General features: G+C 39.9%; 1 protein-coding gene and 1 long non-coding RNA gene across 3 annotated transcripts in view; one reads left to right on the top strand and one right to left on the bottom strand.

Annotated features, from left to right (window-relative positions):
• Nucleotides 1-25,489, top strand: part of HTR1F (5-hydroxytryptamine receptor 1F) — a 106,161-nt gene that overhangs the window by 35,371 nt on the left and 45,301 nt on the right. For both annotated transcript variants that reach the window (XM_017731493.1, XM_017731494.1), the window contains one exon: nt 13,698-13,798. The gene's annotated coding sequence lies outside the window, so the exon portion shown is untranslated. The remainder of the gene's footprint in view (nt 1-13,697; nt 13,799-25,489) is intronic.
• On the bottom strand, nt 663-24,106 carry LOC108446048. The gene is made up of 6 exons (XR_001861157.1): nt 24,000-24,106; nt 12,018-12,150; nt 11,092-11,175; nt 6,904-6,987; nt 2,876-2,990; nt 663-2,129 (listed from the first exon to the last, which is right to left on the bottom strand). It is a non-coding gene; the product is annotated as an uncharacterized LOC108446048 (long non-coding RNA).

The raw sequence follows: 25,489 nt of genomic DNA, 5'->3' as shown, positions 1-25,489 counted from the left end.
CAACAAATGTCACAGCCCTAAGCCAGGGCAGCCAAACCCCTCGAAGTGAGAGGTGACAGTGGGTGTTGATATCCTCAGTGCCCCGGCAGGGAGTCCAACCCTTCTGTGCATAGCGAGGCAGCTCAGGGACAGGAGAGCAAGGGTCAGGAGAAAGACAGTTCTCATATATACATACACTGGAGGAATGGGGTGAGAAGATGGATCAGTTTATTTGTAGAAGATTATAGTGTCAAACCCACTGATTTGGAAGAAGAACATCAGCCAGCAGGTTGGACTGCATGCTGTGTGGAAAGCAATGAGGAAGATGAAAGGGAAAAATAACAAAAAGAAGCAGCAGCTAATGGAATCAATTTCTGAAAATGAGCCTAAAGAGCTAGAGATGCATGCCCCTGCCATGTAGAGGTCTAAATGTGTGTAGGAGGAGAGTGGGGGTGGGAGTTCACGCAGGCAAAATCTGACATCAAATACTGACTCTGTCTATTGTCTAAAGCTGCTGAAACCCCATCCCTAAAGAAAGCATGCTTTTACAGAGATACTCTTCTAGCAATTTCTTCACTTCCAACACTTTATAAAAGAAATTCAGGAAGAAACTTTTTAAAATCATGATGGAAGTAAACACTTACACCATTAAAAGGTGACTGTTAAAGCAGGTATGACTTGAGTCTATTTTCATTTTCTAAATCCAAGAAATGGTGCAAAATCAGAATATAAAATGCTAGAGAGAAAGAGCTCATTGCTAGAAGGTCATTTAAACAAGGAGCTTCTTAAGAGATGTAAAACCACTTCAGTGTTATGTAATCCCAGTCACTCAGCAGGGTGTCAGAGACCTATTCTATCAACAGATATCCCTCCAGACTATACCAACACCTGAAACACTGAAAAACACTTATTTATGCTTTTGTATTTTATAGTGATCACAAAGAAAAGCCTTCCCTGGTTTCTAGGTGTTAGGCAACAAATTCCACCCAGTTCTGGGAGGCGATCTCTCCTGCAGATGCTGTCGTGAACCCACAGAGCAGAGTCAGAAATGCGGGGCCTTATTTGCGGCCATGTAATCCTATCACTTACTGAAGGGAAAGCAACAACTGGAAATCAAAAACGCTTCATGGTGGACACCCAGATCTCTAGAGACAAGCTAACAGCAGAATAAATGCTCTGAGTCATGAACTAGCCAAAAGGACAGCTACTGAAACGAGGAAAAGCTGAAGTCTGACAGAGTTTGGGTTTTTCAGCATTAGCAAAGAGGTTAAACAGTCAAAAGAAATCTTGTTAAACACCTGTTCCTCTTATTTCCTGCTGTTGAATCCAAATGTTATTTAAAATCTGTTCTTTCCTTAATTAGTTTTCAGGTTACAGTATCATGGCACCCTCACAGTCAGTATCCTGCTTCTCCTTTTATTCAACCCAGAAGCAGCTCTGCTTTTATTGAGAGCTGGAGACTCTTGGTGTTCCAGTCCCTCACTCATATGCAAATATATATATAGATATAGATACATCTAATACCCTGTTATGCATTTTTTTCATGATCTACAGCAGCTGATACTTTTTAACTTACTATTCCTGTGCTTGTGAATGATGAGGACCAATATCCAGAAATTTTAAGACACACTATATAAAAATATTTACTTAAAATACTCAGAACAAAAACATCCTCTAAAAAAAAATTAGCTGTGTCCTGCCTTCTGCTAACAAGCAGGAGAAAAAGAGGTGAAAAAGCTGCACTGATCTCTGGATGCTGAAGTTGGCCATGTCACTTAATCAGGCATTAAATCATTTACTGTGAATATAAAGGAAAGCTGTAGCGTTCAGTTTTTCCCTCAATTTTTGAGCGAGCATGGGTTAAGTCAGGGGGTACCCAGAAGACAAGGAGGAGGACAGAGATGAAGAAAGAAGTCTTAGGAAATTGCCTTTGGCTTTTTGTCTCTTCCTTCACGCTTTCTCCCTCCCCTTTCCTTCTTCCACTCACGTTTGCTCTCCTCACTCTGAGCAGCCTCCCTTGAACCTTGCTCCTACTGTCAGCATCCAGTATTCACCTTGCTTGTACCTACCCTCCTCCCAATCTTTCTGGCACATCTGGAGCCACCTGCTCTATTTTATCATCAATCCTTCCCTTAATCTGCCAAGCAAACCTGTTAGGAGGGAAAAAATAAACATAATTATTGAATTCTCATTGGCAAGCTCCTTAACTGTAATCTTTGCCTGAAATGCAACTTTCACCAGAGTTCAGCAACATCTTCCTCTTTCAAAAGCCTCCATATGCTGGTGTGTTTTGTCAGCAGAAGTCCTAAAGGTCCTGCACCAACCAGCAATAAATCTTACTCTTCAGACCAGCATCAGCTATAGGCATTCACTATTTGGGCGTTACAAATCATATGTTCATCTTCCAAGTCTGCCAGTGCTGGACCCCCACGTATTCTATTTGGCTGCTCCAGCAGTGCAGAGTCTCAATGTGCAGGGAGTCACTCTCCTCCCTCCTATTTCCCATAAAACAGCCAGAGCAGCAAATGTGACTCTCCCCACTCTGCCTTCCTCCCTGCTCTACAGCTACACTTCCCTCTGACTCCCTGTCCCAAATCTTGGCCAGACCAGGTCCTCATCACTGAGATCAAAGATTTCAGCTGTGTCTCCACCACTGATACACCTTGAGCATGTTCTGTCTCAACTTTTACTGTTCCCAGTACTAAACCAGGTATTAGTGACTACAGAGACCTTTCCCACAGCAGAAATCCTCTCTCTTCAACTAGCCACGTGGATCCTGTAGTAATTAGGAATAAATCTAATTCCTTAGGCTCTTTGAGCACAAGTCATAACCCCAGTACCAGCATCAACCACATCCATGCAGACCATGGCTATTTATGAGCCGTTTGCCTCATACCTGGTACTGCTCATCCAAACTTTTCTTCTGTGGAATTCTCCATGCCCTGAAGGTCACGGTTAAGCTGAGGGCTAGCAAAATCCCCCTCTCCTGTCCAACACTGTTCCATTGCTGCCTAAAAACAAAAAGGAAAAACCTTGCAATGGTGCTAAAGTGGTAAGATAAAAAGCAGTCTTTTAATGGAAGCTTTCAGGTGCACAAATACAGCTATGTGTGATAAAGGATTTCTACTATTTTGTAGGGTTAATCAATTAGTATATCTAGCAGGTACATCCAATAGGAGATCAGTTGTCCCAGTAACCCACCCTTGGGTCAGCCCCTTGGAGATGGTCCAGGGGCTTCTTTGCCCTATTTCTTGTTATTGTCTCTTAAGTTCTTTTCTTAAGAATAAGACTAAACAATTAGAAAGGGTTAGCTTATTATTCTAAAATGTGAGAAAGGGCAAGAAAACTACTAGAAACCATACAACTATATATTAAAAATCTACAAAGCTACAAATATATGAAAAAGCTAAAAATCTTTAGACATCACTGCTGTGGAATTGCTGTGCCCTCTTTCCTTTGTCTCTTACTCTGGAAAAGTAGCTTGAGAACAAGCCCAGTAGGGCAGAAAACAACCTTGGCTCACGTCACTCCGTCCCAAGCAAAGAAGAGCAGCCATGGGTGCATTTTTCCAAGCCTACTTCACGTTCCAGTCCCCACAAGCAGATCGGATGCTGCCAGAGATGCAGGTGACAGCAGTTGCTAGGAGCAGTCTCAGGGCAGTCACAGTCTTCACAGGAGGCACCCTGGGGCCAGTTCCAGCCCTCCTTTGCATCACACAAAGTGAGATACAACGACAGCGACTATCAGCTTGCACATCTCTGTAAACACACAGCCAGGTGTTCGAGTCTTGACAGGTGCCACACTGGCTACAAGAGGCTTCAAACAACAGGGTCTGTCTAAAAACCCTGGGATCTTTCCTGCTTCAATCTCCTTGCTTAGTGCATTTGATATTTCAAGACTATTTTCCTCCTGGCTAGCCGAGCTTGCAGCTCTGCCTTAACTCTCCAGTCGGGATAATGAGACATTTGGTTAGACCTCAGCACTTCTGGCTGATGTTGTGCTTTGCTCCAACATTGGAAATTATTTTAAGAGGTGGGAGAAGGGTTTTTGGGAAAGGGAAGCATTACTCATGATTGACAAGTCAGCAGTTCTGCCCTCAGAAGCCAAGGGGGAGGATATGAGCCTGAGGTTGAGGACAGGAAAATAGTGAGATGAAACACTTATCTGCCTTTTCATTATACACCCATTTTTCTTAGAGATGTTTTTTCTCTGAGGGAATCTGAATATGAAACTCTGAAATGTTCTGCACATTGCCTCCTTACCTCACAACTTTTATCTGAAATTTTGCAGCATCAAGTCTTGGCTTCAAGTTCTTGAACTGTCTATAAACAATAGTGGAAAATTTATGGTGGAGCGAGCACAATAGAATCCTCATAAAATATAAAAGAAAAATTATTATTACTCCCCCCAAAAATGCTCTGTGGGCACTTCCATATTTTCAGTATAAAATTGATTATCTAGTCTTCTGCATGGACACTGTGTACTTAAAATCAATAGTGTTTTTCCATTTTAAAATGTTCAGATTTTGAAGACTGATCTTTCTTCTACCTGTGCATTCCTGTCATTTGCAGTGTAAAGGGATGCTGAGGACAATGAAAAATTTGTTTTCTGTGTGCTGGAAAGGAGTGAAAGATCCTGTTTCAAGTATAGTTAATTACAGTAGCTTTGCCTACCTTTATCCCCTCCACTGCACACCTCATTTCAGCCTCTTGTCTTTCTCTGACCTCTCCTTGCTTACTCTCTGTCCTTGCCCCTGGCAGGGGGTCAGGAACTAGAGGATCTTTAAGATCTCCTCCATCCTAAGCCATTCTAGGATTCTACTGGATGTCTTATTCATTAGTAGGATATGGCAGGAAATGTCATGACATTGGTACTTGTCTGCTTTGAGGAACATCTACCACTTCTTGACAGATTGTATGGATTTTTTCCATTAAGAAAGGAACAGATTTACTCACTTCTTTAAAAAAGCACTTTCACCCATTGTTGCTACTTGTAGCTTCTTCAAGACAGGTACTTAAATACTAAGAACTTTTAGGTCCTAAAGTTTCTAACAAGCTGAAAGCACTTCTGCAGGTCTTGTAGTCAGATCAGTACCTCCCCCCCTCTCTCTCTCTCCCCTTATTGTTAGATGCTCGGTTTCTCAGAAGTGTTATGCATGGTGAATTGATGAGCTGTATCTTGAAAATTCCCAACTTTTCTGTAATATACATCATCTCCAGAGAACTGGCAAGCCTAAAAAGTTCAGCTGCAAATATGTCAGCCTGAACCAAAGAGGCACAGATTGAAGGCAGTGACTCACTAGCTCGCGATGGAGCGGCTTTGTGCACTCAGCTTTTTCCCACATTAAACAGTTCTAGGAGAAAAAGTTGTGGGGCTGGAGGTTATTTTGGGGTTTTTGCTTATGTGTAGACTTCTGTAGACTCCACATTAGCCTCTGGTTTTGTACAAAATGAAGTAAACCTAGTAAACCTTTTTCACAAAAAAAAAGGATATTTGATAAACTCCTTAGTCTACCATCCATTTCTTCTTGGAACTTGCCAAGATAGGCTCAAGTGTGCACGGATACGCCCACCAACTGCCCAAAGGAAAAAAGAAAATTTCTGTAGAGAGACTGTTCTGATGTACTTGTACATTTATTTAAGCCTGGAGAAACTGGATGAGGTGCAAGTGACCATCCTTAAGATTGGAAACTTATCTGGTTTCTGATCCATAGTGAAAGAGAGCACTAGCAAATTTCAAATATTTCCACAGAGAATGGACAACAGATAGTGCAGCTATCTCAGCAACTGGAGCAAACGAAAAATAAAGTGATTTCACTCACATCAAAAGTCAAACCATTAAGACCTTGCAGCCTGTAGTTGGAGAGGGGTGAATGAATGTTTTTGTCTGAGAATAAATAATACCAGCAATGGTCTGTGACTTACACTGGAATACAGTAATTACCATGCTGGATCATATTGGTACCTCACCTTTAATCAAAAGCAAGCTCAGCTGGCCACCCTGGGCTGGAAAAGGACAAGGAAGAGAAGAGCATTTTCTACATTTGGTATTAGAAACTGAACTGTGTGGTTTTGGAGCCCTAACAATATATTGTTATATTAACACATCATTTTAAAACTAAACCCTACTGTGAAGTGTGGGCACTTTTACTGGATAGAAAGATACAATTTAGTTCACAATTTGGTAAAAGACTTTGGAGAGCTTGTCCCTGAAAATGTTTTAGAAAAATCTAGACATCTCTACCTAAATTTGTGGCCTCTCTATTTGATACATTTGTTCCCCTCAATGTAAAAGAAAGCTGGCTATTTCTCCCTCCAGTGTCTCTTAAAGAGAAATGCAATTACTTTTGTGCAACTTTCAGGTACAAAGCCCAAATAAAGAGTGCACAGTATTTTCAAAGTTCCCTTTATTTCTACAGCATTAAAAATTGATTTCTTCATAAAAGAAGTCCTACTTTTTCCTCATTTAATTACAAACCTCTCTACAGTGTTCTCAAATACATCAACAGAAAACACTGTTCGTGCAGAAAGTTTGAAGCGATTTATAACCGCATATAAAAAAGATGTGCTTGAGATGTAATCTCAGCCAGGCTGCCAATGAATTTTCCTAAACTGATCCAGCTTTTGGGTATGGCTTAAAGATTGGAGTGCTGAAACAAAGTGTAATTTAGCAGAATGAAGAGCAATTCTTTGACTGCATATCACTACTAAACACACCTGTTTCAAAAGGTATGTCTGACAGTGGCACCCTTTGGAGCTGCACTCATCAGGGCCTCACAAACACCAGCCAGTTTTGAAAATACTGAGTAAAAGTTGAGATTCTTAAATTGACTGTAATTGAAAGCGATAGTGAAGGATAAAATAAACATGGCCCCATTTATGTTAAGTCAACAGGACTTCTCTGGAAGAAAAACATAATCGGTACCTTTAGTGGGCTCCAGCTGTATCCATCACCATTTCTGTGTTCCACTCTGGAACTCTTCCCAAAAAACTCTTCCAGCAGCAGCACCTGCATCAGGAAGAAAGGAGTTTAATAGTCTCAACATGTTTCTGTAAGCCAACGTGGTGTCCAGAACCCCAAACTCTGAGAGTAAAGATGAACCAACACCAAAGTTGTCTGCCCCCCAGCGGGTTGCCAAGCCACTGATGAAGCTTATGGCAAGATTTCCTTTCATTTTCCAAGAACTTTGTCTCTTTCAAGTCTTGAATCACCCATAGCTAAACATTAAAAGAGGGTGACTGTTTCAGGAAAGTTTGAGCCATATGATAACTTTGCTAAAAGAATGTTTCTGAAGTGCTGCCTGCTCTAGAGACATGACCTTTTCATATGTAAGACATTGCTCTATGAGAGAGGCAGCACACAGTCTCTTACACCAGCCCAGAAAAAATATATACATTTTTTAATCCCAAACTTCTCCTCTGCCTGTTAATCCCTGTTTTTTCCTCACAAGAAGTGCTCTGATTGAGTGATTAAATTACAAGAAAAGTAATCCATTTTAGCAACACAGCTTTCACAGGGAGATATTGGTGTACATCATAAACTTAGGTGACCAAGAACCAGCAGGTTACATCAACAAGTCTATTAATACAGCTAAAAATGTTATTTGCCTTTAATTCTGAGAAGACTGAGGGATTTCATTATTTCCTTAACTAAGTAACAGATTGTTCTCCAAATGACTTTGGAAAAGATACTTTTATCCCCAAAATGAGAGCCCAAAATTTGTCATGGGAGAGACAGACAGAGATGTGGAACTGTGGTTACAAGTTCATTGGCAGAGAAGGAGGTATTTTTACTGCATATTTCTTTATTAATTAAAATAAACATACTTTCTCCTTGAAAATGAAGTTCAGGCTATATTTTCAGTCTTAATCCAGACTTTTCAGTTTCCTGATCTGTCAAGGTTTGACAGACAAGTCCTGAAAATTGTGACAAAACTCTGCGGTTTCCATTAGATGTCTGAAGATAATTCAATTCACTCTGGCTCAGCTTTACCACTTTTTGGAACTTTTTAGTCTTTTAGAAGTCTTTTGGAACTTTTTAGAACTTTTGACCTTATTGCAAGGCCTGAAGAATGTAGAATTGTTTTTTAAAGCAGGCAAAGGGGCATTTTCATTAAATTCTTTCCTCTACCTGTGTGACTCACTGAGGAATGATCCACACAGAAAAGTGTAAAGCAACTCTGACTACTTGGCCTTGCTTACTGTGTCTTATCTCATCAGACTTCAACCTTTCAAACAACACTGGGGCTAGTGTAAAGTGTCCTTCCAAGTAGTTCACAGCCCTAGACGGAAACTTTCAGGTTCTTTATGATGTAACATTCATTTTCACGAGAAAAAGTTCTCTCAGTCAGGGTTAATCAATGCCTGGGAGCCTAAGTGGTTATAAGTATTGTATCTATTACTTTGATTTATGTTTCATAATTGATTCATGCTGAAGAGAAAGAGAGGGGAATGCACGCTGACATAATTTTGCTGTAACTCTGCTTAAGTTATGTCATTCCTTAACCTTATTAGTCAAACTGGTACAGGTTTGACATTAAGAAATGGGAATGTGCACAGAGGGTGAGGGCTCCCTTATGTCACCATTGGTACTTCCACACTCCCTGGAAGCACTTGTGTGGTGTATGTGAGGATACAGTGACAGTACTCAGTTTACAGTTTAATAGAAACAACAAAAAATTTGTTGAGGGGAAAGAAAGAATTCCACAAGTGTAATCTGGCACTTTTCTTTTGGAGTTTAGAAGTGATTCCTCTTTGCAACTTCACCTTCCCCTGTGCTTTATGAGCCAACTAACTTTATGTATTCCTCATGGTAGAAATGGCTCTTTAGGAGCAATGTAAAATAAAGAAATCAGTCTTTCACCCTGTTCAACAACCAACAATTTTCCCTTGCCATAAGATGAGGACAGATGTGGGAGGTAGACTAACATCCTGGAGCAGCAGAGGTAGGCACAAAGCATCCACAGTCTGAATCAAGACAGGCCAGGCAATCTCATCTTCATGCTTCTCCTGCCCAGCCCAGCTTTAAATCCTCGCCTGCAATTAGTGATGACATGTTTTTAATCCTCTTCATACAAGCCATCAGAGGATTGTAACTTCATATGGGAAATGTCAGGGGGAGAAAAATACAGAACAAAAATCCTTCCTTCTTACAAAAGCATTCAATACTGAAGAAGGAAGAACTAAAAAGGAAATACAGACTGACTGCAAGGGAAGTTTGTTTAGAACTAAATAACTCCAGAAAAACAACTGAGCTTTTGCCCAGCTTACTCCTGTTCCTTTGCAGGATTGAGATCTTGTTTGAGGGTGCAGTTTATGCCTGCAAAATTTCATGCTGAAGTAGTTGCACTTGTGAGTAGGTATTATCCTCTTTAGGTAATAAAAGAAAGAATGATAACAATCAGACTTGTTTCTAGAATTGAGCAGTAGCTTAAAAATTGTCAACAAGAATTACTCACAAAACCAACCATCCTACATATTTAACTCTTCATTTTGCTGCCACTTTCTAGATCACAAAGGTTTCATTTAATTTCATGGCAATGAACACTGGAAAGGGATAATTTATTTATACACAGATGATGTCACATAATGCTTCATCCTCAGCAATGTTTGTCGTGCTCAGATAAATGTTATTAATATTGTTAGCATTAACATCATCACCATCATTCCTATACAGAGGAACTATATTTTGAACAGATTTCTCTTTTTTTCACTTGTGGCACAGAGTTTTTGACATTTGAGCATCAGCTCCTTCTTCTCATTTTATGCATTTGCCCTCTGGCCATTGTCAACCCCTGCAGCCCAAATAATGAATTCCTCTTTATTGCACTGTCAGTGTGCTGTCACTGTTGCAGACTTCTCCTCTGGAAGGCTGTTTTGTAAGTTATTTCTGAGAAGATATACCACATACGTGTTTGGGATTTATAGGACTGCACTGATCCATCATTTTCTGGAACATCCAGTGCAGCCACTGTAAATTTAAAGAAACAGAGAATTCTCATCCAGCTATGGATGTCAAGCCATTCCAGGGAGTACTATCTGCTTCTAACTCCTTGCAACTTTTGTACAGGAAACACAAACTCAGCTCAGGATCACAGAGAGATTTTTGCTTGCCTTTGCAGTAAGACTCTAATTTTCTTTATGCCACCTTCACTTCCTGCTGGCTTTTGAGAAGACAAAAATTTGTGTGTGATCTTGAACTTAGGTCTTCTGCGTGATAGGAAATGATGCTGCCAGCTGAGCTTTTAAAACAGCTGTTAGATTCATGGAAAGCTGGTTTTCTCCCATAATTATCCTAGCACAAGGTACCATTTTAAAAAGCCTTATTTAGCATCCTCCACAAAGTAGGAAAGTCACTTTTAGTCTTCTCATGGAATTACTGCAGATGCTATTTTTAACCACCAAAAAAGCTTGCCTTCCACACGTTTCACAAGATTTTTCCCATTGTGTTTCACAAGACCAAAGCCCTCATAATATCAATGCCTTTGCTAGGAAAGGAGGGCTGGAACTGATAGTTCTGATTTTCAGTTACTGGCATACTTCAACCTGACACAATAAATATTCAGACTTGAAGCACGAGTACCCTGAGGCTTGAGAAGCAATGGAACAATAAATGTGCTTCAGAGATGGAAGCAGGTCTAGAATTACTTCTGCTGGACTATCTTCCTAGAGCAAGTTGCTGCCACACAGAAACTGAGATTACTGGGATTTTGAGCAGATGTGAAATCATTTCATATTGGGTAAAAAGAGGTCTGGTGTTTTTTCAGAAATATTAAATCCTCATATGTACCAAACAACTCTGCTAATCTGTTAAAAGCTTGGCTTCTCTTTATTAAACAAAACAGAGGGTTCATAGGACTTGGGCTAATTCCCCAATTTTTTCACCTATGTGGGGATGTTCTACCATAACAAAAATTACTCTAATTGTAAATTACCTATAAATAGTTCAAAAAGTCCTTATTTCTGCAGTTTTGTAATGTTTTCATCTCTTTCCTGAGCTTACAGGAATCACTACTCTAAATCCAGCCTCAGTTGCTCATTGAACATTACCTGTTTTTTTCAGATGATCTTAGAAAGTTAAAAGAAAGCATAATTCAGTATGAACATTGCTTACCAGCTATGTAGGATTCATCTTAGAGGTGTTTATTCAGTTTCTGTGCTGATCCCCTTGGTCCAGGGTACTTACATTTTAATTAAGCTGAAAGTGATAAGGTAATGATAATGAAATGATAATGATAATGATAAATGATGAGGTAAAACAGCTCCATCCATACAGCTGTATCATCAACAAGGACTCCCACATCCTTCTCATCCAGACAAGGTCTTTGCAAGAGCTTGTAGGCAGCTTGCACAGGAGTGCCTGGCAGCACTCCAAACCATATAATAAGGAGCAAATAGTGATCTAAGCACCCAGGGGCCTCCAGATCCCCTTCAGAGGTCACCCTCCCCATTCAGACAAGAATGAAGTCATTGGATGGCAGTGCCAACAATGAAATTCTCTACTGTATAAGCACACACATCTCAGAAATATTGCTTTTTGCATTAGAGGACCAGGAGAGAAAAAGGGAATGCAACTAGGGATGGCCTGAATGCAAAGCGCTGGGTGCTTGCAAACACATTTGAGAAGATGAAAATGTGAAGATGCAGAAGCTGAAAGGGAGAAGAATGGGAAAAGGATAGACTGCAGGGGTAAGGCATGTATGAAAAGGACCTTGAGTTTGTGAAGAAACAGAGACTTCTTATTTGTTTAGAAAAGCCAGATAAAATCTCTGAGGTGCGTAGGTGCTGCGTAGATGTTCTGACACCTATAATTTCTTACCTGGGAATGAAAGTGCAAGATCTCAAATAGGAACTAAAGCCATCTTCCCCTCCATCCACCCAATCCTTCCAGGTATTTTAAGATCACCCTAAAATTATCCCGGCTCTTGTGCACTCCTGCAGTCTCCTTCTGAAGGAGTGTGTTAAAAGAAAAGGATGGAGGCAATGGTTACACCAACAACTTCCAAACAAAACCAGAGAAAAGGGCCACTCTGCCTCTACCTTGATCAGTTACTGGTGGTCTCTGGTGGATGCTTAAGGAGATACAGGGAAGTAGATCATTGTGTCCTGAGTGCTGCATATTCCCACAGTAGGTCATGCTGGCCTCTCTGCCTTCTGTCCTTTCTGGCCTTGCCTAGAGAGAGAGAAATCTGAATTACAAAGGAGAGCAGGGAAAAACAGAGCCCAGGCACTCATTTTACTTTTTAAACTCTATTATTACGGCCAATAAGTTACATTTTGAAGGTTAATGTTCTGTACTGAGCAGGAGACTTAATTTTTGAAAAATGTCTTAACATCTACCGGTGGCGTGGGTACAAAAGTATAAGAGCTTTTACTTTTCCAAGTTTTTTCAACACATGCAGCACTGATGTTGTAACTCATGATTTGCTGGGTGCTCTCACCCTTTCTTTAACAATTATGAGGCCAGGACTTCCCAAAGTTGCACGGACAACCTCAAGAAGCCACATCTCCTACTACCCTAGCCCAGCCCACAGAATCATAGAATTGGTAAGGTTGGAAAAGACCTCCAAGATCATCAAGTCCTTTGACCAAACACCACCTTGTCAACTAATCCACAGCACTAAGTGCCACATCCAGTCATTTCTTGAACACCTCCAGGGATGTTGGCCATAATGCCAACAAACAGGTCACTAACCACCCTCAAAACCTGCCCCAGAGCTCTCTGAGCTGGAGGAACTCATCTGATACCAAGTAGCAGCCACATGTTAGTATAATTATATTCTGGATAAATTACCATGTTATTTGATAACGTGTGAAAAAATTATTAGGTTTTATCCTTCTTCGTCTGAGGAAATCAATGATAGTTCCTTATTTCTTTTGTCACTTTGTCTTCTTTTTGTTCATTTTTCTCACTGACTGCTGTTCTCCTTTGAAACAAGAACTGCTTTTGTTATCTGATTTTCTACATTTTCAGCACATTAGCCATTTAAAGATTTTATATTTAAAATTAAATCAGCCTACTCTCGGTAGAATGATATATTTCTGCACTTCACAGTGCAGACTTTTCACAGTGCATATTCTTGTGCATTGTGTTTCCTCTTTAGACACTGCTAACTGGAAAAAAAAAAGATATTAAAGTTGTGAGAATGCAAGAAACAATGTGTGGCAGTTCAAACATCACATACACTGGCATGTTTATCTCTTTAGCTTAATAACAGCAGGTAAACACTGCAAAATGCCAGGTGCCCTGGGCTCCTGCTGCAGTCAGTGGGAGTCCACAATTAGCACCTGACAGATGTACTCAGGTGCTAAAAGCATGAGACACTAAAACTGCTGGTTTGGCTAAACAGCACAGGCTTCCTTCCCCCTTTCCTTTAACTGGTCATTTATCTTCAGGAAAGTACAAGTCAACTCCTTGAGTTCCTCAAGTGGAGTCGATTTCTGGAGTGTCCAATCCTGCAAGGCCCTTGCTGGTCATTAGCTCCTTACAAAGTATTTCTATCCTCACCAGCTATGCTCTTCTGTGAGATCTGGTTGGGGGCGGGGGGGAGTGGTTCCTGGCACTGGCCTGTAACCTTTTAAACAATCATTCCCAGTTATTTGAAGAGATCCTGAAAATTACAGATTAAACCTTTCTGAAAAATCTTCTCCTTCCTCTGAAGTAGACATCATTCATTGTCATTTACAGAGCCTATATTATGGTTTTTTGCTTTCTTGCAGGTTTTTGGCAGTATCTGGTAATGCTAAGGGCAATTTAATTCCTGCTACCAGTCCTATTCCCAGAGGCAACTTTTCCAAGGTGATCCCTAACACAGGAGATGGTGAGTTGCTTTTTACCCTCACACACAAAGACTCTACACATGTGTTTGTGATGTACCTGCTTTAGAGATCAAATTCATTGATTTGGGTCTTCCAGAGGGATTCTGCAAAGCAGGCGGAATACAGAGTTTTGCTGACCTCTGCCAGACTGACCTTTCCTTAAAGTAGTACAGGAGGAGAGAAAAGTCTGCACTGCAAAAAGCCTCAATTGAGAGAAGGGAAATGCAGCCAGGTGAGGGTTAACCTGTGGGGTTATTGCAGGCTTAACAGGGCAATCTGAGCACACTCAGTGCAGTGGAAAGCTGAAGATCAGCCAGGGAAAAAATGTCAAAGAGGATAATCAGTTTGAGAAAAGGAGAGCAGTGGCTGAAAGGAGGAGAACTGAATAAATGAAGAATGTCCAGCCCAGCCTGAGAAATTCAGGCACTGCAGAAGAAGCTTAGTCTGCAGTCCTAGATCTGAGCGACCTTCTCCACAGCCTTGGACATTTAAACACTCAACATCTACTTTAACTGAGGGGAAAAAACCAATGGTGCCAATATAACGCTTCATTGCACAGATATATTTTAAAGACTTAACCTTTGCAAGACATTTTGAAGATGAAAAGCCCAGCAGTACACAGATATTTGTGAGAAGACTTTTCTCAATTTTTGTATTAGCCCGTGGCCATTTTATGCCACCATATGCTTGATTTTATTTCTGGTTTTGCCTTGTGTGGTTTTACAAAGTGACTTTTTCCATAGCCTAATTGTAGATTTTTAACAACAAAGATGAAAATCCAAAATCCTTGTTTCCTGTAGTCATTCAAATACAACAGCTTAATGATAACATTTCAGAAAGCACAATTGGTTTGAATACAAAAATGTTTAAAAGCAGAAGGGTAAAACTCCCTGCAACAGTATCAGGAGAAAAAATTGTCATTTAATTTTGAGACGTGAATAATAAAGCAAAAAGAAACAAAGTAAATCTTCACCAATTATTTACATGCCTGAGCAAATAAACATGAAATATGATTGCTCATAAGTGAACCTGAAAATTCCACATGTTGAGACAGAGCAGAGTCATGTGCCACCATTTGACATTCAGAGTCCTTCTGGGGTATTTAATCTCATTGCTTTTTTTGCTAGAGAAAGAAAAAGACCCTTAAGGCTGATGTTTTCCCATGTTCAGCACTCCTTACCGTCACCTATATCTATGCAAGTTCTGACCCCAACCATCTCAGGATTGTGTCCCCACTCTGAAAGATACAGCAAATTGCACTTTAAGTGTCTTACAGCAAGAGGCAAAGACAAGGTTGCTGCACTTGCAACAACAGAACAAATAAAAATGTTACTGGTTAGCTGTGAAATGGACTAAAGTTACTCAGTTGGTTCATGATAATGCTAATAAAACATACAAATTTTAGTGAAAAAGAGGTCAGAATAGGGGCCAGTTTCAGCCTTTACAAGCCTTTGCTGCTGCCATGAAGAATATATACAGAAAGACAAAGTTCCCGGATTTGTACAGTTTCAAACTTGTAAGTTGGACTTTACTTGGGCCAGGAATTCCTCCAAATAGCATCTGTACACAGAGAAGAGGAAGACTTTCTTACGGTATCTGGAAAGTTCAGCAGATTTGGATGTTGGGAACGCTTGGGTTGAAAGCTTCTCTTTCCTTTTCTCTTATCATTTTTAAAACCTATTTTCTCTCTTCCAGTTACTGTTTTGTATGTAACAAGAGGGAGATTTTGGCTGTTCCTTAGTTCTGCTATAATAACTGTGGTGACATTGGAGAGAGAAATTACCTGGTAAGAGAAAACGAAAGTGAAGTATAAACAGGGCTTCTGGTTTTGGTTCTGATGGAAATGGTTTTCCTGGCTGCATGCTGGTTTCCAAAAGACAATGACAGACTGGCAGCTTGAAGAAAACGGGTCTTGACAGCACATGTTAGTGAGCCAAACATTTTCTAACACCTTGTGTCACACAAAGCACTTTCATACCATCTGTGCTCTGGCAGCGAAGGGTTATTCTGTCCCAGGCAGAACCTTTTGTCTCTGCACAGTCACGGGAAGCAGAGAGCAGGTTTATGACACCTGACTGAGGCTGGATGTGTGCAGGGTGTCAGCTCCTCCTGCACACCCTCTGTGTGTCCCTGACTGCCCACAGCCTGTCAGGAGCAGCAGCACAGCTCAGCAGACAGGCAGAGAGGAGTCAGATGGGTACCGGTTTTCTTGTTTAATGCTGCCTTGACTGGCTGAAGAAAAGAAATAAAGATGGGAGGGGGAGCAAGAGGGAATGCAATTCAAAGGCAAGCACAAGCCTCATTGGCACTCACTATGCAAGTTCCTTATACTCTGGGGAAGGTAAAAATATTTTTCAGCACCTTTTCAAATATTTCTTTTAAAAAAGGAACTTTATAAGGACAACACATTTCTAACCTAAATATAGGTAGCACAATCTGCAACTTAAATAGAGACCAGGAGGGTAATTAGAAAGCATAATAACTTGATTACATTAAATTGACTTCTTTGAGCAGCTTTGGTGTTTGTCATTATTAAGTTTTATGTTTCTCAGTATTGGAAGAAGAGAAATCATTAAAACTAACACTTGCACAAGTAGCATGAAGGATTATCCCTGATATCACCACCAGGCACAGGTTTTGTGCTAGTAAAATCCCATATGCCTGTGGCAATTTAAAAGTAATCAGCATTGCCAAAATTTTATGTGATTTGTAAGAATTAAGAACAAAAATAAAAAGGCAAGATCTCTGGAAAGAGAAAACAGCCCCTCCCATGCAGTAAGTAAGCCCTAAATGCAATCTCTCAGTATTGTCATCTTTGAGGCTCAATATTTTTCTCATTATCATCCCCGTTTCACTGATTTTTTTCTCACTTTAATGAATTTCTGTTCTCAGGCACATAGCTATTTTCTTGGCTATCTTGCTTCATTATGCTGATGGAAGCAGCCTTTTAATTTAAGACATTATTATTAAAAGCAATGCATGAAAGGCTTATCTGAAAGATATACTAGGTTGGCAATAGATGCAAATCAAAATGCAACTGTGTAGGTACTCTATTATATGTTTTAATGGAAGATTTTGAGTAAAGCTTAGGCAGGAAGCAGAAAAGTACTTATCAGCATCTATCATTTAAATTACCAGCACATTGGTAGACTATTCCTATATTTCATATCCCTCAATAAGGCTGAGACTGAAGCTGGGTCAGTGGACAGCATATGGCTTGTGAAGTCTCCATTCTTGGAATACACTGACAGTAGTATTCCAGAAGCACAAGACAGTCCTGCATTGTTTTTTTCTCCCATACATTAGGTACTTGCATCTTCCAGCATCTGGTAGGCTACTTCATCTTCTCTAATCCATGTAAATATTTACCATCTATTTGCCTTTGAACAGACTCCATATTTTTTTCCTTTGGTATCTTGGGAGATACTCTCTGTGACTTAGGCCGAGGGTGCTCCACAAGAATGCGCGCTGAGTGACGCCTCCACTGGGGACACATCAGACTTTCAGCTGCCCCAACTATACTTGGGGTTACTTTTAGGTTTCAAATTTGCAGGGCTTTTCTTCTCAGTTCAGTACAACACAGGTGATTGAAGTTCACCTAAGAGTGGTTTGAGCATCCTGCAGGCTCATGCTGACCCAAAGCTCACATGATACAAGTCCTACCTGAGCAGAGAGAGTATGCCAGCAAGTTTAACCCCTGCAGTGCTCCACAGAACTCAACCTTAGCTCTTTGGAGCTGATATGTTCCTTACTGCTCAGCCCCCTGGCAGCCACCTCGATCCAAGACCTTTCCAAAGCAGCAGATGCTGCAGGGATCTCTGTAATGCTGGGATTTGGGACCAAGCGTCCTGAACAAGCACAAGGTCGGAGAATAATTTAGGCACACAGAGTCTTCTAAAAGATGAGCAAGACTCTCTGTAACTTAGTCCTTCCTAAAGGGGAATATAATGCAGATTTTAAGAGCCAGCATACCAAGCTCACATATTGCTGTGCATGTAAGGAGAGCAAATATGCTCTGAAAGAAACCTCAAGGTCATGTAGTATTCTGCTTTCCTGTGGAAGCACCTTAAGCAGGACAGAGACATGAGCTTGTCATCTCACTCTGTAACTGATTCAGATCTAATATACAAATTTATTTTATTTCTTTTTTGCTGCTGTCCATCTTTTTGTTTTATAGCAGCCTGTCAACTGAAAACTGGCTGGATGTTCATACAAAAAGTCACCACATAAATATTAATGTTTCCTTATTTATAGATGGCTCAACTAAAACAATTTCTGGAGTTTGCAGGCAGCAACAGTGCTGGTAGTCTTGCCTCAGCACTGAACTAGAGTTCATCACAACTTTTGGACCATCTGCTTTTATTTCTGATCTCTGTACCTGCACTCTTTTAACACGTGCACCGACCTGGACTTTTAACGGCAGCTTAACAAGAAGTCATCATGGCAGACGAAATTTAGGATTTAAAATGGGAAGCTGAAATGAAGGGAAAGTTAGGATTTAAAATGGAAAACTGAAAAGAAGATAGGCCCTGCTTGCAGAAGGGTTTCATTTTGGCATAGTATTTGCTCCCATTAATATAGAATAATAGCTTTAGCAGGGCTTTTTTGTTCAAATATTTAGGAATTTGCCTGACATTCACTCAAATCTTAGCAGCCTTAGCTACATGCAGAAGGACTGATAACTTAAAGATTGTTTTACTTTCATACAGTTAAATCAAAGAGTTTTATCAAAATTCTCACCTGCTAAATTTGACTTTGAGGTTATTTTAATTATACTGGGACCTTCTAACTTGTTAAAAAGTCACTGAGATGCCAAACTTCAATCAGAAATTCAGGACAATTGGTACAGACACTGAGGCAGAAGAAGAGGACCTATCAGAAGATTGCACTTAATGAGATTTCCACAAGACATCTGAAAAGCTGACCTTTGCCAAGTGCTTCTTTTATCATGTATTGCCAGAAATATGTTACTTCTTTAGGTTATGTATCTGCAGTAGAGTCTATCAGCTAAAATCATGCAAGCTGTAATTCTACTGAAGCCAGTGCACTCTGGGGAGGACAATTTTAGCTACAAATGAATAGGGTCATTTACAGTTAAGATAAGAGAAAGCAAGTTACTGCTACTTCAGTAAAATACATACACTTGTAATAATAGGAGGATGTTCAGACTTTGAAAATGTGTTTCTAAAAATGATGGTAACTACAACACATTTGATAAGTTAGTGTCCTGTTTTGAACACAGTGTTGTCATCACCTAAACATGTTTAGTTGAATTAAACTAAGCTCAGTTATTGCAGATAGGGTTGGTACAGCAAAACTCAGTAGATTTACTTTTGAAAGGGTCAGCAGATGAATGCTCAAATTTGGGATTTTAGTCAGGACCTAAGATACAATACTAAAGGTTTTTTCTCTTGCACTTCAATGAGGGAAGAGACATCTTTTTCCCTTTCAAAAATGTGGGATTCTCAGGACACTAAATACCAGGACTATGTTATATTAGGATCAATTAGCCACAAAATTCCCAGAAGAAAATTGCCAAATATCTTTTATTCTCAGTCAAAGCTTAAACACTTAGTACCTGCAAACTAAGGTTAGAATTCAACTGACCAAAGATAGACATCTTGAACCAATCACTCCAAGTTTCTCTTTACAATAATAGAGAAACAGACACTCATGAGGTGCAAGGCATCTGGTGTAAATAGATCAGCACAATCACACCCCAGTATTTGCTTCACTCCTTACCCATAAAGGGTGCCTAAAGTGTCAAAGAGTACCTGTCTAGCACAGATTGCTTTTAGCTTAGGCAGACACATAAAAGGAGGTGAGAGGAATTCTACTAAAAAAAGCTGAAAAACTTAGAAAATGACGAAGCTTCATTTCCCTTTATATAAGCAGGTGCATGAAACTTTCTCAATTAGCAGGAGTTGGTGACTTCAGGAAGAACAGTAGTTTACCAGAAACACAGAGAAGAAAAAGGGGGGAAAAAGCTTTAATTCACAGGGTAGATTAAAATATGCAAGTACCTTTTGCAATGTCCCCAGTGCAGGGGAACAGGTAGCGTGGTCTGTTCAAGAAACACTGGCAATCTTTAGTGAGCAGCAAATTCCATAGGCTCTTCTGTGTGACAGCTGTTGTGTGCTTTAAGAGTCCTTGCTGCAGAGTTTTTGACAAGGTCTGTGCTGTTGTGAGCCTTGTCTCCCTTGACAGCTAAGGGCTATAATCCATAAAAATCAAAGCTTGCATGTAAATGTTGTCCTGAAAGAGTGTGTTGGGTTTTATCTGAGCCTGTCGTTAGAAACTTTTCCCCTGGGGTCTTTCAGGTCCTTGGAAAGAAAAATCAATATTTCTGTAGAGAAAAATACAAGGCAGCCAATTGAAAATATTGCTTATTCTAAATACAGGATTTCTTGATGTGCCTCTAACCCAGAGCAGCTTCCAAAGATTAATCGGCTAACAAAGAGTTGTTTGACAAAGCAGGATCCTCTGGAATCAGCAGCTGACATGCTGGAGGTGATGGAGCACCTAAGAGACAGATGATAGCCTGGAAATGGAATGGAAATACAATGCATTGTGGTTTTCCTATGAGTAAACAAAACTTAGCACTGGCATTCTTTGCAGAAATCATTTCTCAAAAATCTATAAAGCCTGTACTAAGCCTGTACACACTGCAAGATTTTATTTGTCTGTTACTCAGATTTAATTGAGTTTCCACAAAGATGTCAAGGCCATGTGTCTCACCAGGCAAGGTCATTCCATGTCAGATGTCAAGGTCATAAAAGACAGCTAGAATTTCTCAGCTAAGAAAAATATTCACAGACATTTTACATTGGCAAGACAACTTTTCTCTCTCTGCCTCTGAAAAACACAGCTGCTGGAAAATAATGTATATTTCCTGGAAATATTTCTTTCTTCTTTTCCTACACTGTAAAGAAAATAACCTAAGGCAGCCAGAAATTTCAACCAGCTGGTTAAGGTTAGCTTAGAAAGTAGAGAACAGTAGAGAAACAGGGCTTTGGAGTGGAAATTTTGAGATAATGTCCATCAGATCTCTGCCTATCCCAGCACCAAGCTGGAAATTTAGACTTAATCCTGTGCTCATTCAGAGAGCTGTTATTTACTTGGCCAGACAAACAAAGGTCCAGTTCTCTCAGGTCTGTTTCGAGAAGAGTATTTCCTTTCCTTTGGAACAGGATTTGGTTTTAAATTATAAATAAGTACACTGCTAAGCTGAACAAAAACATACATCATGCCTTTAGCTGTATCTGAAAGAGCAGATAGCAGGATAACAAAAAAAATACATCATGCCTTTAGCTGTATTAGTAGAAATGAAAAAAAAAAAAAGAAAAAAAAAAAAAAAAAAAAAAAAAAAAAAAAAAAAAACAACCAACCAACAGAAGATTGCCTGCTTAAATATGATTAAAATTAAGGCAAATTCCATAGGTAGGCAGTTTAGGCAGTTTACATTTTGTTATTGCAGCTTACAAAAAGTCAATCCTAAAACACAAAAATTCTGTCTTTAACCAGGAGGAGACATTAAAACTATATTTGAATTTCATATCTTCAGGTATCTTGGTCATCACCTCCATAAAATGATTTCTAAAGTTTAGTCATTAGCAGTCATTGCACTGATCAATTATGTAAAAGAAGGAAGCAGCTGAGAAACCTGCTGTGGATTCAGGCTGCTATTTAAAACAACAGAAATGGACTATTCGGCAACACAGCTGACTGCCAGATGCTGAGCTGCTGCTCAGAGAGATGGATTTTGAACTGACCCATAACAAGAAAAGGCAAAAATTGACAGTTTAGCTGTTCCTGCTCACCAGCACAAAGATATTGCTGATTTTGGTCTTTTTTCTTTCCTATCCCTTTCATTCCTTTAAGACACATAGACATAAACCCCAACCTTCAACACTTGCAATTTATGTTTCAAAGAGATAAAACAGTTCCATGACTTGGTAGCTGCAGACATATGCCATAAATAGGCTCAGATTAGCTTAATTAATTGATGCACTGAGAAAGCTGTGAATGTATCTGAGGTACAAAAATGGGGATATGAAGGTCTGTATAGAATTACCCTGGAGTGGTTATTTGCTCATAACTGTGCTACTGTAAGAGTGCCTTGAAACCCATCTTGTACTGAACAAAAATACAATAATAAGTGGTCCATTTGCTAGAGTGCTTTCAGTATGAATAGGCAAAGTGAAGTCTTGGGGAAAAGTAGTTTTGAAAATGCTTGTGGTCTTTCTTAGCCAGACAAATTGTAACAATTTAACTAAAGCCCTCTGGAAGCTGAAGTTATGCCAGGCAATTGAAGCCTACATAGGTAGGGATTTATTAGTTTTTATCTGCTGCCCTTCAAATGCACCTTCAGTTGTGATCTTGCAGCCCTAAGAATGTTTCCACAGGCAGCCGTTTTATTCTATACATAACACACGTATGTTCCTGTAGCCAGCTGTCCCTAGGGATTGACTCAAAGCAGGTTAACCAGGATGGCTCACAACTCTTCAAAAACAACCTCACTTTGGTCTAAAAAAAGCAGGTGGGCCAGCAGAGCCCTCTCTGGGACTGCAAGCTGTGGTTGCAGCTTTTAATAACTTTTCCATCAAGAATGGAAGCTTTGTGCCTTCACCAGCTTCTGTCCTTATTGGAAAGCAGAGAGGGGGAAAAAAAACCACAACCGAACAAACCAAACTTTGCATGGATCTGAAGGAACCCTGTTGCCTCCACATTTTTTCTGCAAGAGGAGAGCAAGGTAAAGTGAGAGTTTGTGTTTGGGGGTCTGGGGCCTTTGCTGCTGCTGCCAGTTCTGCGTGGCTGGACTACGGTCACTCGTGTTGCAAACAGAGGGTGCAGCACAGCAGAAGCACAGAGGATACTCATGCCTGTTTCAAACACATCAGTCTTCTAATCTGAAGAATATTGAAAGAACATTTCTTGCTGTCTTATATACTCCAGTGGCAGAAGGAGGTAGTGGCAAAATTTAACAGGTTATCCTACAGAAAGTCATAATTTTGTGGAACCCAGGGAAGTGTCTGTGTTCCTGAGCTTATCCTAGGATCTAGCTAGGAAAAAATAAGGCATATAGAGGAAAACCTAAGCAAGTCGAACTAACTTGAAGCTTTTTGTACTTTGAAGTGCTGGGCTAACTTGCCAAATCTTTTATCTCCCTCCCAGTTCCTCATGAGACTCATACACCAAAAGACTTGCGTTTAGTGACAGCTTTTGTAGCTCAGTGTGCTACGAGCTCTGGTACAGCACAGCCCTCATTTATTCTCAGCTGAAGAAAGGCAGAGCTTACAGCAGCAGCAAGTGAAACAAATCATTGTGCCGATGGAGGGAAGTCACTGAGCCCTCTGGCTCATCAGGGCCCAGAATCCATCACTAAATGGGAAGCTGCTGCTTTGTCACAGTTCTGCAATTACAATCACAGGTGACACTTTTGAGTCCCCAACAGCCACTTTGCTTTTCATTTCCCCCATTAAGACAAGTCTGCTGAGTTCAGTTTTACACCATCCCAAGCCACACCATTTGTTTGTTTCAAGAACTAATCAATGAGGAAAAAGAAAACTTTTCAGCCTGGTTCTCCAGGGCTAGGGGAATTCTTTCAGTCAATGAACCATCCAGCAAAAGCTTTCCAGCTTGCATGCAAGAATCCCGCAGCACTAAATAGAACATTGTCCCTGTTGAGTTCTTTATAATTCACTGCTATAAACCAATAAGATCATCCGTGTCACTACACAGGCATTTTTCACTAAGGCCCAAAAAACATGCACTTTGTGATACCTCCTAAATACAGCCACACTGGAATAGTCCTGCTCAAAATAGCTTAGGAGTTCCTGGGATGGAGGTTATGTTAAATAACAGTGGTGGATCCTCATCCATGAGAATGCTGTGATCTGTTTTCAATCTGTTTTTATTGTTGGCTGTTTCAGCATCCTGTGGCAATCAGTGATGCAGTTTTAATAATTGCATAGTCAGGATCTCATGAATTTCGTAGTAGGGCGTGTGTGTTGCTATTAAAAACGTGCTTGCAGGTACCTTCCTTGTTTCCACTGAAAGTTCTCTGTAATTTATCTTGCATAGCTAAAAGACAAATTTGCAACTCTGGGCCTCAGCAGCTGAATATGCATTATAGTGAGCTGAAAAAATACAGGAGAGGCTTTTGCTTGCACATTTCATCTCTCAACAGTTCTAAATTCTTACCTTTAAATAATCATTTTGCTAGTGGAAATTAAAATTCATAAACTTTCTCCAAGTTTAGGATTCTCCTCCCCAGTGATGAGCATCTGGGAACAGCCAATATAGTTACAGCCCTGAAAATTATACGTAAAACACATATTTAAAATTTTGAACAACTCTGTCACAACTGTATAAATTTTATTTAAGGTAATTTGAACTTTGAAAACTCTTGCTTGAACTGCCCTCACAAAGGCATTTTAACACTGAAAAAAAACCCAATGTATTTGGTTATACTTTAGAAGTGAGAAAAAGGAGCTTTCTTAAGAATGCTTTTAGAAAATTTAGGACCAGAACAGAAGACTAGCACTTACATGAATTCATTATCTGCTTCAAAACAATTTATTCAGAAGCAATGGAACAGAAACAAATTAAAATCTCCCTTTAGATTTTACTCAGGAAATATATTCTTTTATAGGTCTTTGACTCCAACCTTCTGACAGCTAAAATTAACTTTGCATTACTGAAACAGATAATGCACTGTCCTTATTCTATTCAGAGATAATACAGTAAATACTGATTAGGTTTAACACATGAGGTTTAGAGTAGAAACATTCCTTAATTTATATTAGTTTGTATTTGGGAATGACGTCTAGCTGCCCATCAGGCTTCACTATTTCCGAACTTTATTTAAAGTCATCATGTCAGCTTTAATATTTTTTGGTTGTGGGGTTTTTTTAGTGCTTCTGTGTATATGCATTTATAAAAATATTGCTATAAGTCACCAGAATTTAATAATAAACATTCTCTTTATCTCCTGCTGCCTGCCAGACAGCTTGCTTGTACAGAAAAAAAAAAAAAACCATGCTATTTCAGATTAAATCTGTCGTGTATTTTCAGGGAATGTAATAATCTTCATACAGTAGCAGAAAAATGATGACTTTATAGTGCCATAACATGTGTCCTTTTCCCAGGATTTTCAAGACTGCAATATGTAGGTTAATACAATCAAATCCCAGCTACATAATGTGGCTCACAGTGATGAGGATGATGTAAAACCACCATGTGCATTATAGGTAAGGTGGACGGTTTGGTGGCTTTTTTAAGCAATCCTGTCCCTTTTCACTTTTGGGAAGACAACTTGGTCAGTGCACAAATTTTTAAGCCCCTGCCATGTCCCACAGTCCACTTGCTCAACACCCCTGACCACCCCGTTTATTCCAAAGGCTCTGATATATTTCTTAATTCAATCTTGACAGTGAAATTGTAGCTCATGAAAACAATCCATGGTGGTTTGTGAGCCAGTGCCTGTGCATATTAAACCAGCACTTGACCAGATTGGGTTTTTTACAGTTCAGTCAGGTATGCCTTGAGAGCATTATCAGGGATAAGTGGTGGGTATTTGAATAATAAGCACTCTATGTCTGCCTCTGGGATGAAACACAAAGCTCCTCAGGCAGTCTGCAGGGCTGTAAAGCTCAGTCAGAATGTTTGGTATTTTGTTCTGCTGCAAGCAG

The sequence above is a fragment of the Corvus brachyrhynchos genome, unplaced genomic scaffold (genome assembly GCF_000691975.1).
Source record: "Corvus brachyrhynchos isolate BGI_N302 unplaced genomic scaffold, ASM69197v1 scaffold152, whole genome shotgun sequence".
In the NCBI taxonomy this organism is placed as follows: domain Eukaryota; kingdom Metazoa; phylum Chordata; class Aves; order Passeriformes; family Corvidae; genus Corvus; species Corvus brachyrhynchos.
This window is presented reverse-complemented; position numbering and strand designations above follow the sequence as displayed.